We start from the raw sequence: 12,745 nt of genomic DNA, 5'->3' as shown, positions 1-12,745 counted from the left end.
GTCATTGTCACATCACTACTTATCAGACAGATGGACTTGTGCTGAAGTGCCACTGTTTCACTCAATAATCATCCAAAGGATCAATTATTCTAGCACATGAAATATGCCAAAGATAAGCCATAACATGTTTCATAATAAAAGTTTTACCTTTTAATTACATCCCTTTATCCATTCCCCTTCCTGCCTTCAGCCCCTCCCACGACCCATCCCTCCATCCTTCCCTGCCCCTCCTCAATTTGGTAACATCTTCTATGATTATCATATGCACAATATATATTATATATATATATATATATATATATATATATATATATATATCCCACTGAGTCCATTTTGTTGTTTGTATGTTTATGATTTCAGGACTGATCACTTTAAATTGGACAAGCATTTAGGGAGTTCATCTCTGGAGTACACTCTTTCTCAGCAGTCATCAGTTTCCTACAATTCTTTGTCCAGGGGTTTGATACCTTAATTTTACTCCTCTCAAGTTAGTATGAAGTTAGTATGTCTATCGATCTTGTTCTCATTCAGGTTTTTTTTTCTATGCAGCCATATCTGTGAGAGAATGTTTCATAGTATGGTTTCTCATATTTTTACCTCTTAGAAAATTTCAGTTTTGTCTTTGCTAATGTTCCCTGAGCCATAAACAAAGGATCTGTGATGTGGGTGTATCCATTGGAGTGGGCATCCCATGATCTGTTGATTCGTGTATTTTGTCTAGCTGTGGTTTTTGCAGTTGTCTCCATTTGCTACAAAGAGAGGCCCTGTTAGCCTATGGTTCTTGAGGGGGGCATTATCAGCCCTAGTCTGACAATTGTTTATGAATTTAGACAAATATAATTTTAAAGCTTTATCAAACAGCCTTGATTTTGTTTATAACTCTTTATTCTTCTCCTTCCTGTCCCCTCCCCAGTGGAGTGTTCTACTCCCCATTTTGCCTTTCCATATTACCTGTATCTTACTCTTTTCTTAGAATTTTAAAACAATAATAATAATAATAGTGTGAAGCATGAACATTTTGGCAGCAATTATTCATGATATTGATAATGGTGGGTAGTTTCACATGTACATATTTATCTCTCAGATCATCAATATTTATACATTAAATGCATATGTAGCATTTTATATATTAATAATAAATACAATGGAACAAATCAGAAATTATTCTTTTTTATCTTATAGATCATAATGAATTATTATTTTTTCTTTTTTATTTGAATTAGAAACAAGATTCTTTTACATGTCAATCCCAGTTCCCTCTCCCTCCCCACCTCCTCTACCATCCCCCCCAAACTAAAACCCCACCTATCACATATCCTTTCTGCTCCCCAGGGAGGGTGAGGCCTTCCATAGGGGGTCATTAGAGTCTATCCATACCCTTTGGGATAGGGCCTAGGCCCAGCCCCATGTGTCTTGGCTCAGGGAGTATCTCTCTATGTGGAATGAGCTCCAAAGTCCACACCTATGCTAGGGATAAGTACTGAACTACTACAGGAGGTCCTGTAGATTTCAGAGGTCTTTTCACTGAAACCCATGTTCCTGGGGTCTGGATCAGTCCCATGCTGGTATCTCAGCTATCATTCTGGGGACCAAGAGCTCCCCATTGTTCAGGTCAGCTGTTTCTGTGGGTTTCACCAGCCTGGTCTGGACCCCTTTGCTCATCACTCGTCCTATTAAAAAGTGGGGTGCAGAACTAAATAGACAATTCTCAACAGAGGAATCTAAAATGGCTAAAAAGACACATAAGAAAGTGTTTAACATCCTTAGCCATTAGGGAAATGCAAATCAATACAACTCTGAGATACCATCTTACTTCTGAGAGAATGGCTAAAATTAAAAACACCAATGACAGTTTATGCTGGAAAGGATGTGAAGAAAGGGGAACACTCCTCCACTGCTGGTGGTAGTGCCAACTTGTACAGCCACTTTGGAAATCTGTATGGTGACTTCTCAGGAAAATGGCATTCAGTCTACCAAAAGATGCAGCAATTCCACTCTTAGGCATATAACCAAAAGAAGCACATTCATACAATAAGGATATCTGTTCATCTATGTTCATAGCAGCATTATTTGTAATAGCCAGAACCTAGAAGCAACCTAGATGACCCTCAACTGAAGAATGGATAGAGAAAATATGGTATATTTACACAATGGAGTACTTTACTACTTAGTAGAAAAAACAATGGAATCTTGAAATTTGCAGGAAAATGGGTGGAACTAGAAGAACCCATTCTGAGCGAGGTAACCCAATCACAAAAAGACAAACATGGTATGTACTCACTCATATTTGGATTTTAGACATAGAGTAAAGTAATACTAGCCTACAATCCACACTGCTAGAGAAGCTAGTAATCATGGAGGACCCTAAGAGAGACATACATGATCCTCTGGAGAAGGGGAAAGGGTAAAGATTGCCTAAGCAAATTGGGAGCACAGGAGGAGGGGGGAAGGAGTTAGGAAAATGAGAAAGGGAGACAAGGAGGGGTGAGGAGGACATCAGGGAGCAGAAAGTTTGAGTCAGGGGAATCATAGAAGAAAACAAGAAAGGAGATACCATAATAGAGGGAGACATTTTAGGTTTACAGAGAAATCTGGCACCAGGGAAATGTCTGGAGATCTACGAAGATGACACCAGCTAACAATCTAAGCAACAATCTAATGCCCTCCCCTGATAATGAGATTGAAGACTGACTTACATGCCATCCTCTAGCCTTCATCCAGCAGCTGGTGGAAGTAGAAGCAGACACCCACAACTAATCACTGACCTGAACTGGAATCCAGTTGCACAGAAATTATTCTTAACCTCATTCAAGAAAGTGTATATTCATGTCTTGAACACCGAGGTGCATGCAAATGATGTAAACATTTGCAGGGTAAATGTGAATTATATATTAAAATTTAAATGTGCATTCTCTTTAATGTAAATGTCTGCTGTTCCTCTCAGAGACACACCAAAGAACAAATTTAATCAATCAAAATAAAACTCTTTACCACAGCCAAAATAATTAAGATCAAAACAAACAAAACTTTCAATGATTTGAATGCATATTGTCTGATAGTGATCATCATTATGAGGTTAATTAACTTACTCTGTATCTTATAAGGAGGATTCTCAGTTTTTCTGACACTTACCAGGTTCATAAATATTATAAAGCAACATTTTCATGATGGATGATTGAATCATGCGTAGTTATAGCTAATCAAAGGACATTACAAAATGTGTTTATTCTATTTAAATATTTTCACATCTCATTACAAATGTCCACTTGAAGATTTCACATTCATTATCATATTGTATTTCCATTCAATGTACTAATAAGGATTTTTTGGAACTGCAGTAGCTCAGTTAGCAGTGGTTTTGTACTGTGCATTATCATTACTCTGAAACGACTTCTTTTACCATATGTCATACAGCTAAATCTCCCACTGGCAAAGTATCTGATAACAATGGCAAAAATTGTTTTTAAATTTTTTGAATGTAATAGTATTTCTTAACATATTATTGGAAAGTGTTCACACATGAGTCTAATGTGGTCAGAAGATGTACCTACCATATTTTGATGTAGGAAGGCCCTGAAATATTTAATTGTGCATCAATATACTAAAAGAATAGTTACTTTTCATTATGAATATAGATGACTTTCAGAAAATCTGAATGCATTCCACAAGAAAAATATTTCTGATGATAGGTTTTCCTTTACTTAGTAAATCATTGATGCAGATGTGACAACAGCCAACTCTTTAACTTCCACTTGGAGACTAAGCAAGAAAGGACGACAAACAGCAAGAAAAATAATAAAAGGCAGCTAATAATAATACTTTAATGAACACATTAGCTTGCCTGGCTGGGTTTGTGTTTGATGCTTTGTGTGGGTGGACATGCTTTCAGAATTGGACTTCTTTTCATGCTTTCTAGTCATGAATAATTTGTTTACAAGCACATTTTCTCTGAAGTGCTTTTTGACAACAGTACAAGATTAGTGCATCAAAATAAGGAATTTTTCGAAAGAAGAAATAGTTATAAGTGTTGGTTCTTGAGTTATTTTTGTGTTTAAATATTTTCTCTGTCTCAACCACTTATAACATTCTGTACCAACCTTTTGTTTTTACAAATTGGTATAATCATAAAACCTACAATGTTTTCTTTGGGATTAAAGGAATGGAATTTGTAAAGACTTCTGAATAGTATGTGACATCTAAAATATGAAATGTGAATATTAAGTATAGTATTAGAAATTTCTCAGCTATCTGCTTGATCTGGTAAATAAGCTAGCTACATAAATGATGGTTGTGGACCAACCTACACAAATCACATTTATTACCCTCTCCATAGTTCAGGAAATACTACCAAATAAAGGATGGAAAGAAAATAAGAGTCAGATTGAAATATCTTAGTTGACACAACAAAGCAAACACGAACTCTCAATTGCAGTAGGCCCAAAGAGAGGAGTCCTTATCTGCAATCAGTCAAGGAAGGCATGGCCTCATGGGGCTTAGTCTGTATCTCTGAACTATAGGGCAGAAACAGAGTCTAGAAGAACAAATGTCACGTCTTTAGTGATGAGCCCTTCAGAACTAACCAGGTTTCAAAAGATAACTTACACCTTATGGCCCTGTTAATTGCAATGAGCCACAAAACAAAATCAAAATCCATGCACCTGAGAAAGAAAGACTAGTGGAGAAGGTGGAGGGTGGAAAGCAGTAATAGGGAGGGAGAGAGTTAGAGTGATCAGTGCAAATGCAGTACATGTGCAAATGTGTTAAAAATAAAAGTCAAGATATACATAAAGAGATCAAGTGCAAGTGTAAAAAGTTAGATTTCGGGAGCCCACTCCACATAGTGGGATACTCTCTCAGCCTAGACACACGGGGGAGGGTCTGGGCCCCGCTTCAAAAGCTATGACAGACTTTGAAGATCCCCCATGGAAGGCCTCCCCTCCCTGTGGAGCAGAAAGAGAGATGGGATAGGGGGTTGGTGGTAGGCAGGGGAGGAGGGGAAGGAAAGGAAACTGGGATTGACATGTAAAACAATCTTGTTTCTAGTTTAAAGAAAAAGTTAGATTTTAAAAGTGATAACTAAAAAGCTAACATATGGAGAGGTTGAATAGATTTAAAATCACTCTGAGCCCATAAAGAATTTTAATAGTATTTTTGTGGGAACTATTGCTGGAACACACACACACACACACACACACACACACACACACACACACACACACAAAAATCCCCTGTACACACATGTGCATACCCACTATATGAAAATATATGCATACATACACAGTGTTCTATGTATCTACTATGTATGTCCATTGCCAGTCTGTAAAGAGGACATAGAGAATAATAGTTTGAATGTTTTAAAATGAATAGGATTCCAAAATATAACTGATATATAAAATGTAAAATGTAAATAGAAGAAATTTTTTGAATTAGCCAGGAAGAAAAATGAAAATAGAACATATAGGCTATAAAGCCACTGAAGTGGCCAAATTACATATGCCATCATCTATGTGCTTTCCCTTGCTCCTCTTCTAGATCCTTGTTTCTCTCAAAGTCTGATGGATAGTATGTATTCATCATGGCCTGAAACATGCTCATATTTCAATTCTCATGAAGAGAAACAAATCATGTTCTCATATAAATGATGTTGAATGTTTTATAGTCAAGGCATAGAGGGGCGTGTTTTAAACATAGTATCTGACTTTCTTGTTTGTTTGAGCTAGATTTCAAGAAATTTCACCTGCTGTATGCCTGCCGTGTCTATGGTTGGGTTTAGGACTGTGAAGAGGTACCACATAGTTTGAAGCTTGGTTTTCAGAGATACTAAGTGATGAGTCTCATGAAAGACATCTTTACACAATTTCAATGACACATAGGATGTGAGACTAACAGTGATTAACCCTGAAAGTATGTTTAGGAAGTGTGACTTCGTTCAGAAAGAAAAGCCTAAAAGTAGTCCCTGATAAAAGATGGTGTTGTTGAAGAAAAGGAGATACCAAGGACCCCAAAGACCTGCAAGGGAATGAAGCCATTACACAAGTCCCTGAAGCTAAAAGCCCCTCTGTTTGAATCCCATACCTAACAGAGGCATTGGAGATATGTTCACAGACCCTTACAACAGCATGGAGAAGGGAAAGACAGTACAAGCTCCCCTCTATAGTGTTCCCTCATCCAGAAATACAGGGCACAAAACCTTTTTCTGTCTGATTTAGTTTATCAGTTTCCATAAAAACCCAAACAAAAATAAAAACAAAACAAAAAACCAAAACAAACCTAAGGAAAATTTCATTTGCCTTACAGTTTGAGGTTACAGTATAGCACAGAGGCCATGTCATAGCCACAGGAGTTTGAGGCAACTTGTCCAGGTGCCTCCACAGTTGAGAACCAAAAAGTAATGAATACGTGAGCTCAGCCCACTTTATTCTTTTTATATAGTTCACAACTCCACCCCAAACAACAGTTCCACCCATTATGGGTGGATCTCCCTGCCTTATATTAATCCAAATCAACATAATACCTTGCATACATATGAAGAGGATGGTCTCCTATGTGGTTTTATATCTCTTCAAGCTGAAAATATAGATTAACTACCACTCTTACAATTTTATAATCCCTATGTCATATCTGAAATCTGAAGTCCACAAGCCAAGGTAGGATAATTGTATCATAGATACACTCAAATGTGTTATTGAGAGTTAGTGCACAGAGGTTCTCTTTTGGTTTCAGCCCTAGAAACATGCTCATTTCTCATCTTTGAAACTATGTTATTATGCTTTTTGTAATTCTTTAAGTGTTAAAAATTTTAGTCCATACACTGAGACTTTTATTTAATAACCCATGTGTTCAGAGACAAGTATTGTCCACCCAGATGGTATACTTCTTTTCAAACTCCTTAAAAATGCATGTGTGTATTTTAATTAGCTTATAAACTAGTTTTGTAGCTTCTATATGTATCTAAGCTAAACACACAATACAACATTTTAAAGCTAAACCTCATATAAGAGATAGAAATACAGTGATGCTCTTTTTGGGTTTTGATGACCATTCTTTGTATAATTGATTCTAGTTTCATTTATTTACAAGCAAATTTAATGATTTCTGATCTCTTTAGTGATCTAAGTAATATTTCATGTTATATGTGTACCCAATTTTCACTATCCATTTCTAAGTTTATAATAGCTTAGCTGTTTTCATTTTCTAGCTATTGTGAATCAAACTTCAACAAACATTGATGTGAAAGTATCTGTGTAGTATGATATAAAGCCCTTTGCTATGAATTTTTAGTACTTCAATATGGCAGGACGGTTAAACACACAAAGGTACAGGGTCTGTGGTTACTTGCACAATATTAAGCTAATGGAAAATTCCAATGTGAATGGGGAGGAGCTCCTTATGGCCCACCTCTGCATAGGAGAGGAGCTAACAGCAGTTGATGGATGTGTAGAAAGGAAGAGTCCCTTATGTTTGGAGGAGTAGCTATTGCTAGGCTTGTCCATGCCCAGTACATGACTCTACACCCATGAACATATGGGCATTATTAATTTGATTGAGTGTATTATTTTTAAAAGGACAGATTATGAATGTGAGAGGGATCTGGGGGAGTTGCAGTGATGGAGTAGGAGGTAGATATGAGGAAGTTACATTGTTCACATGTATGAAGTTTTTAAAGAAACAACTTGCTTTCATAAGTAGTTCATTATTTGATTGTTGCAGATAATACATGAGAGAGAGATATAGGGTTTACACCATGGACTTCCTTTCAGAGATGAAGGAATGAATATGTAAAATAAAATGTAAGATTTGTGCACAATCATAAGAAGTGAATGCCATTTCATAAAGTTTAATATGACTACTGGAATATAGATGCAGAAATTCTAAAGCAAATTCATGTCAGTATTTCAGTAAAAGCTATTGGATACTGTGAGCTTTTAAAATTCATGGAACTAAAACAAACACCATATGCTTATAAATTTAGAAATGCAGGTCATGTGATAGGACCACAGCTTCATTGCCAGATGTTCCCTGTTTAGTCTCCAAACCAGAACAGATTAGCCACAATCTGTGTGAGCCAAAATTCCCTTCACAACTCCAGTCCTCTAGAGATATTCACAATTTAGGTTTAACACAAAGGAAAACATCTGGTCTTACTTGTGTGTGTGTGTGTGTGTGTGTGTGTGTTGTGCATAGTGTGTAAGCACCTATGTTTATGTAGGTATGAAAATATTTGTATGTGTTTGAAGAGACAGACTTTAGGAATCGTCACCTGTTGCTTTCCTCATTATTTCTTGAAATTTAGTCTTTCTTTTTTTTTAAAGATTTATTTATTTATTGTGTATATAGTATTCTGTCTGCATGCATGCTTTCAGGCCAGGAGAGGGCACTGGATCTCACTACAGATGGTTGTGTGCCACCATGTGGTTCTGGGAATTGAACTCAGGACCTCTGGAAGAGCAGCCAGTGCTCTTATTCTCTGATCTTTGTCTTTATCCCCAAAATTTATTCCTTCATTGCTCTTGGAGCTTTGAATTTCATCTAATATTTCAATGAACTTCAGTGAACCTCCTAGATTGATATGAGTCCAAATAATATCCCTCCACAGCACTGAATTTACAGGCACATGGCACAAAGAATCAGTCTCTCTCTCTCTCTCTCTCTCTCTCTCTCTCTCTATATATATATATATTTATATATATATATATATATTATAATTACTAATGGTAAATGTGAAATTTCAGGTTATATACAATAAAATGAATCAAGTGAGGAAGAAAGAACTAAGGAGAACTTTTGAAACAAAATTGCCAGCCTACAATCCCTCCAGAGAGTCTGTGAAACAGGGAGGACCTTAAGAGAGACATGCATGGTACCCCGGAGAAGGGGAATGTTACAGGATCTCCTGAGGAAATTGAGAGCATGAGGGTAGGGATCTGGGAGAAAGGGAAGGGGAGAAGAGGAGGGGAAAGGAGGACAAGGGGGAGCAGGAAGGTTGAGTCAGGGGAATAATAGAGGAGAGCAATATAAGAGATCATAATAGAGGGAGCCATTATAGGTTTAAAGAGAAATCTGGCACTAGGAAGATTTACAGAGATTTATAAGGATGACACCAACAGGTAACCAAGCAATAGTGGAGAGCCTACCTGAAATACCCTTCCTAGATAATAAGATTTCTGACTAACTTATATGCCATCCTAGAGCCTTCATCCAATGGTTGATGGAAGCAGAGGCAGACATCCACCGATAAACAGTAGACTGAACTTCTGGAACCCAGTTGCTGGGAGGGAGGAGTGATGAACAATGAGGTCAAGACTGGGCTGGTGAAAGCCACAGGAACAGCTGACCTGAACAAGGGGGAGCTCAGGGACCCCAGACTGACGGCTAAGAGGCCATCATGGGACTGATCCAGACCCCCTGAAAGTGGGTGTCAGTGAGGAGACCTCTGCAATCTTTGGGGCCTTGGGTAGTAGACCAGTATTTACCCCTGGCATACAAATGGACTTTGGGAGCCCATTCCACATGGAGGGATGCTCTCTCAGTCTGGACACATGGAGGAGGGCCTAGGCCCTGCCTGGGATGATATGACAGACTTTGGGGATCCCCCACGGAGGGCTTCACCCTCCCTGGGGAGCAGAGGGGTGATAGGGTGGGAGATTGGTGGGGTTAGAGGGGGCAGGGGAGGAGGGGAGGGAGAGGGAGCTGGGATTGACATGTGAAGCAAGCTTGTTACTAATTTAAAAAATAACAAATAATATTTCACACACAAAAATAATTATAATGTATGATTAACTATGATATGGTCTTGGCTTATGCCCAGATTGACTTTTATCTATAGATACATCTTTCTTTCAACCAGGGCTAATCATCTAAACATAGAAAGAGGAAGCTAGTAGCTATTTTCTCAGTTTCCCTTGAATGTAACAATAGCTTTCACTGCACTAGGTGTATAATATGGAAATCCATCCAATACTTAGATGAGTACCTTCAGGCATTGGATTCACTCTCCCTTTCAACCAAGATCTGGGCTACATCTGCCTGCAATTTGTTTTCATAAGTGGAGTTGTCCTGGGACATGACCACACACACTTGTTTCCATGTTATCTTGGCTGCTTTCATGGCACATCAGAAATGTTAGTTAGTGGAAAGAGACTGCATGATCAAAAGCTGTGTATTATTTACAAGGTACTCATTTACATAAAAGTTAAAAGTAATGAAGTAATGATCTGGGTCAGGAAGGCCATCTTGCCCACTGTAGGACATTCATTAATACAACACATATAATAATATGTGACATTTCCCTTAAAGAAATTGATAGAAAGGAGTTTTAACATAATGATGAATAGCATAGTAATGAAAAAATCTAAGATGTTTCCAATTCATCAATCATTAGTTCTGTTCTTTATATACAGCAAGTATTGTTCTTGGTTTGGGGTGAAGAATGGATAAACTATATTCTAAAAGCTTAATAAGCTTATACTATAATAGAGAAACTACATATTAATTAAGTTAATTCTGTGTGGGAGCATTACATTAATGTGCTATGAAAAGTGGTGTCTAAACATAATTCTGCTGATGATAGATAAGAGACAGTTCAATGTAGGTAGCTAACTTGGGCTTCTAGGAAACTTTGGAACATTTTCATGTAAGAAAGAAAAATGTTTTCTAATGAGGGATGAGCAAGACCAGAGAATAAAAGATGAAACAGTCTGTTGCAGAGAGAGTATCAGTGTGCTTTATAACCAGTATGATTCTGTGATCCCTGACTTCCTACTCTTACTTCCTCCTGAAGCATGGCTACATTTTAAGGACAACAGAAACTCCCTTCTCTTCCTGGTAGCCTGTCCTCAGTCTTCACCAGGGATCTAAGAATCCAAAGGCAGCCTCATTTTGGTCTCTTTGTGTTGGCAAGCCATGCTTTTCTGTGGTCTTTCTTTGACCTCAGTTCTCCACAGTGGAGTAAATGTTTCTGAGGTCAGTCAGAAAGCTACATCCAATTAGGCATCCTATTACTCACTGTAGACTAATTCTGTGTTTGAGGAACTTGGTAATCTGGACTCCCATTGTTTTAATCCTGCTTACAAGCTTTATTGGTACTCTTCAAGCTTTCCCTCTCGCATGGCCTCAGTAGGAGTACAGAGTAGATAGCATGGTGTTTGTAGTGGAGGGGGTTTTAAATATGAACCAGGATGAACACAAGTGCATGAATATCTGAGGTCCCTCACTGTGTGGAACAAAGGTGGCCGTGGTGGAGAGTGTCCTGACCTGCAGGACTTCAACCTGGGGCAAAAGAGTCAGGGATAGGGAATGGGGACAAGAGACACAGAAAGAACCACCACAAGACAGGATTCTGATCAAATGGCAAACTTTACCTTTCTCAGGTTAGCTTATACAGTCAGGATACAAAGAGAGGCAGAATGGGTTGTTTGTGCACCAGGTGTTAATATAGGCAGGATGTTAGGAAGCCACAAAGAAGATGTTTGGCAGGGTAAAGAGTTCAAGGTAAAGAGGTCCAAGAAGGGGTTGCCTAGGTGACTGAGCCTGTGGGTGGAGGACTGGGTCTAGTTGTTTCTTTTCTTGAGCTGAGGTTCTAAGGAGCTGCTATGTAAAGGTTAATATATAACTATGTGGCCTGCCAAGCATGGCCTAGGATCTCATGCCCAAACCCTGAGATTTGGCTCCCAACAGGAGAGAAAAGGTAGACATTTTTGAACTTCTGTTTGTACTTCTCTTGTGGGCTCTAACTATTTTGGGGTTACATCTGTAGTCAGACCATACAACCTCAATCACTGAACCCCTGTGGAGCTGAGTGTGTTAGAATCCATTTGTATAGGAACAGAAGCTCTGTAAACACATTGACAAAAAGTACTTTGGGTGAATATGTCGCTGAAGGAAACAGAATGCCAAATTCTAGATTCTGCCAAAACCATTTACACTTTATAAAGATTTGGCAAAATAGTTACTCTGCTAATACTTCCAAAACATTAATTATTTGGTCCCTATTTTGGGTAGTTAAACTTTCTTCTATTTTCCTTCTTTTCATATTTTACAGGTTTTGGAGCTTCAATAATTTATTAAAAAAAGAGGATTAGGAATTGATAAAACTTTCAAATACCTGGAAAACACCTAATTTATTTATAATTCAGTTATGATTAAATTATTTCTTATTAACTGTACCCCACAACAAAATCAATCGCCCTAAGTTACCATTGCAAAGTTTAATCATCTTGTTTTATGCATATTATGTACTCATTTCTTTTATTGTAAGTTTAAGCAACATAAAATATTTTGTTTTTAATGAGTCAGGGGACTAAGCTTTACTTTCAAGTCTGCCCTAGATTTCCCTGCATTGTAGATGCTGCATAAAATAATGTGTTCTTTTTTATGCATGGGCATTCACATGATTATTTAAGCTATGGGGTCAGTTTAAAAGATGTAAGGATTACAAGTAGGGAAATAATTACCCATCTACACAGTTTGTTCAGGAAACAGAAAAATGTAAATCTCACACAAATACTGAATTTAAATTTGTACTTTAGTTCTAAGGTTATGAAAATTGTGCAAATGGCTGAAATGTCCCCATTATTTCTGCCTTTTTTTTTGTTTAATAAGGCTTTTTCTTGTTTCAAAGCCAGCAAAGGATTTCAGAATTCAGTGGTAGATTGCTTATCTAACATGCATAAGCACTTGGGTCTGATTCCTAACATTGCCACTAAATAGGAGAGAGACAGAGACAGAGAGAGACAGGGACACACAC

At 37.8% G+C, this 12,745-nt stretch overlaps 1 protein-coding gene across 8 annotated transcripts in view; it reads left to right on the top strand.

Annotated features, from left to right (window-relative positions):
• The window catches only part of LOC100752430 (liprin-alpha-2), a 438,469-nt gene that overhangs the window by 220,897 nt on the left and 204,827 nt on the right, over window positions 1-12,745 (top strand). The window lies entirely within an intron of this gene.

Source organism: Cricetulus griseus (genome assembly GCF_003668045.3).
Source record: "Cricetulus griseus strain 17A/GY chromosome 1 unlocalized genomic scaffold, alternate assembly CriGri-PICRH-1.0 chr1_0, whole genome shotgun sequence".
Taxonomy (NCBI): Eukaryota; Metazoa; Chordata; class Mammalia; order Rodentia; family Cricetidae; genus Cricetulus; species Cricetulus griseus.
Note: the sequence above shows the minus strand (reverse complement) of the source record. Positions and strands in the feature narration are given on the sequence as shown.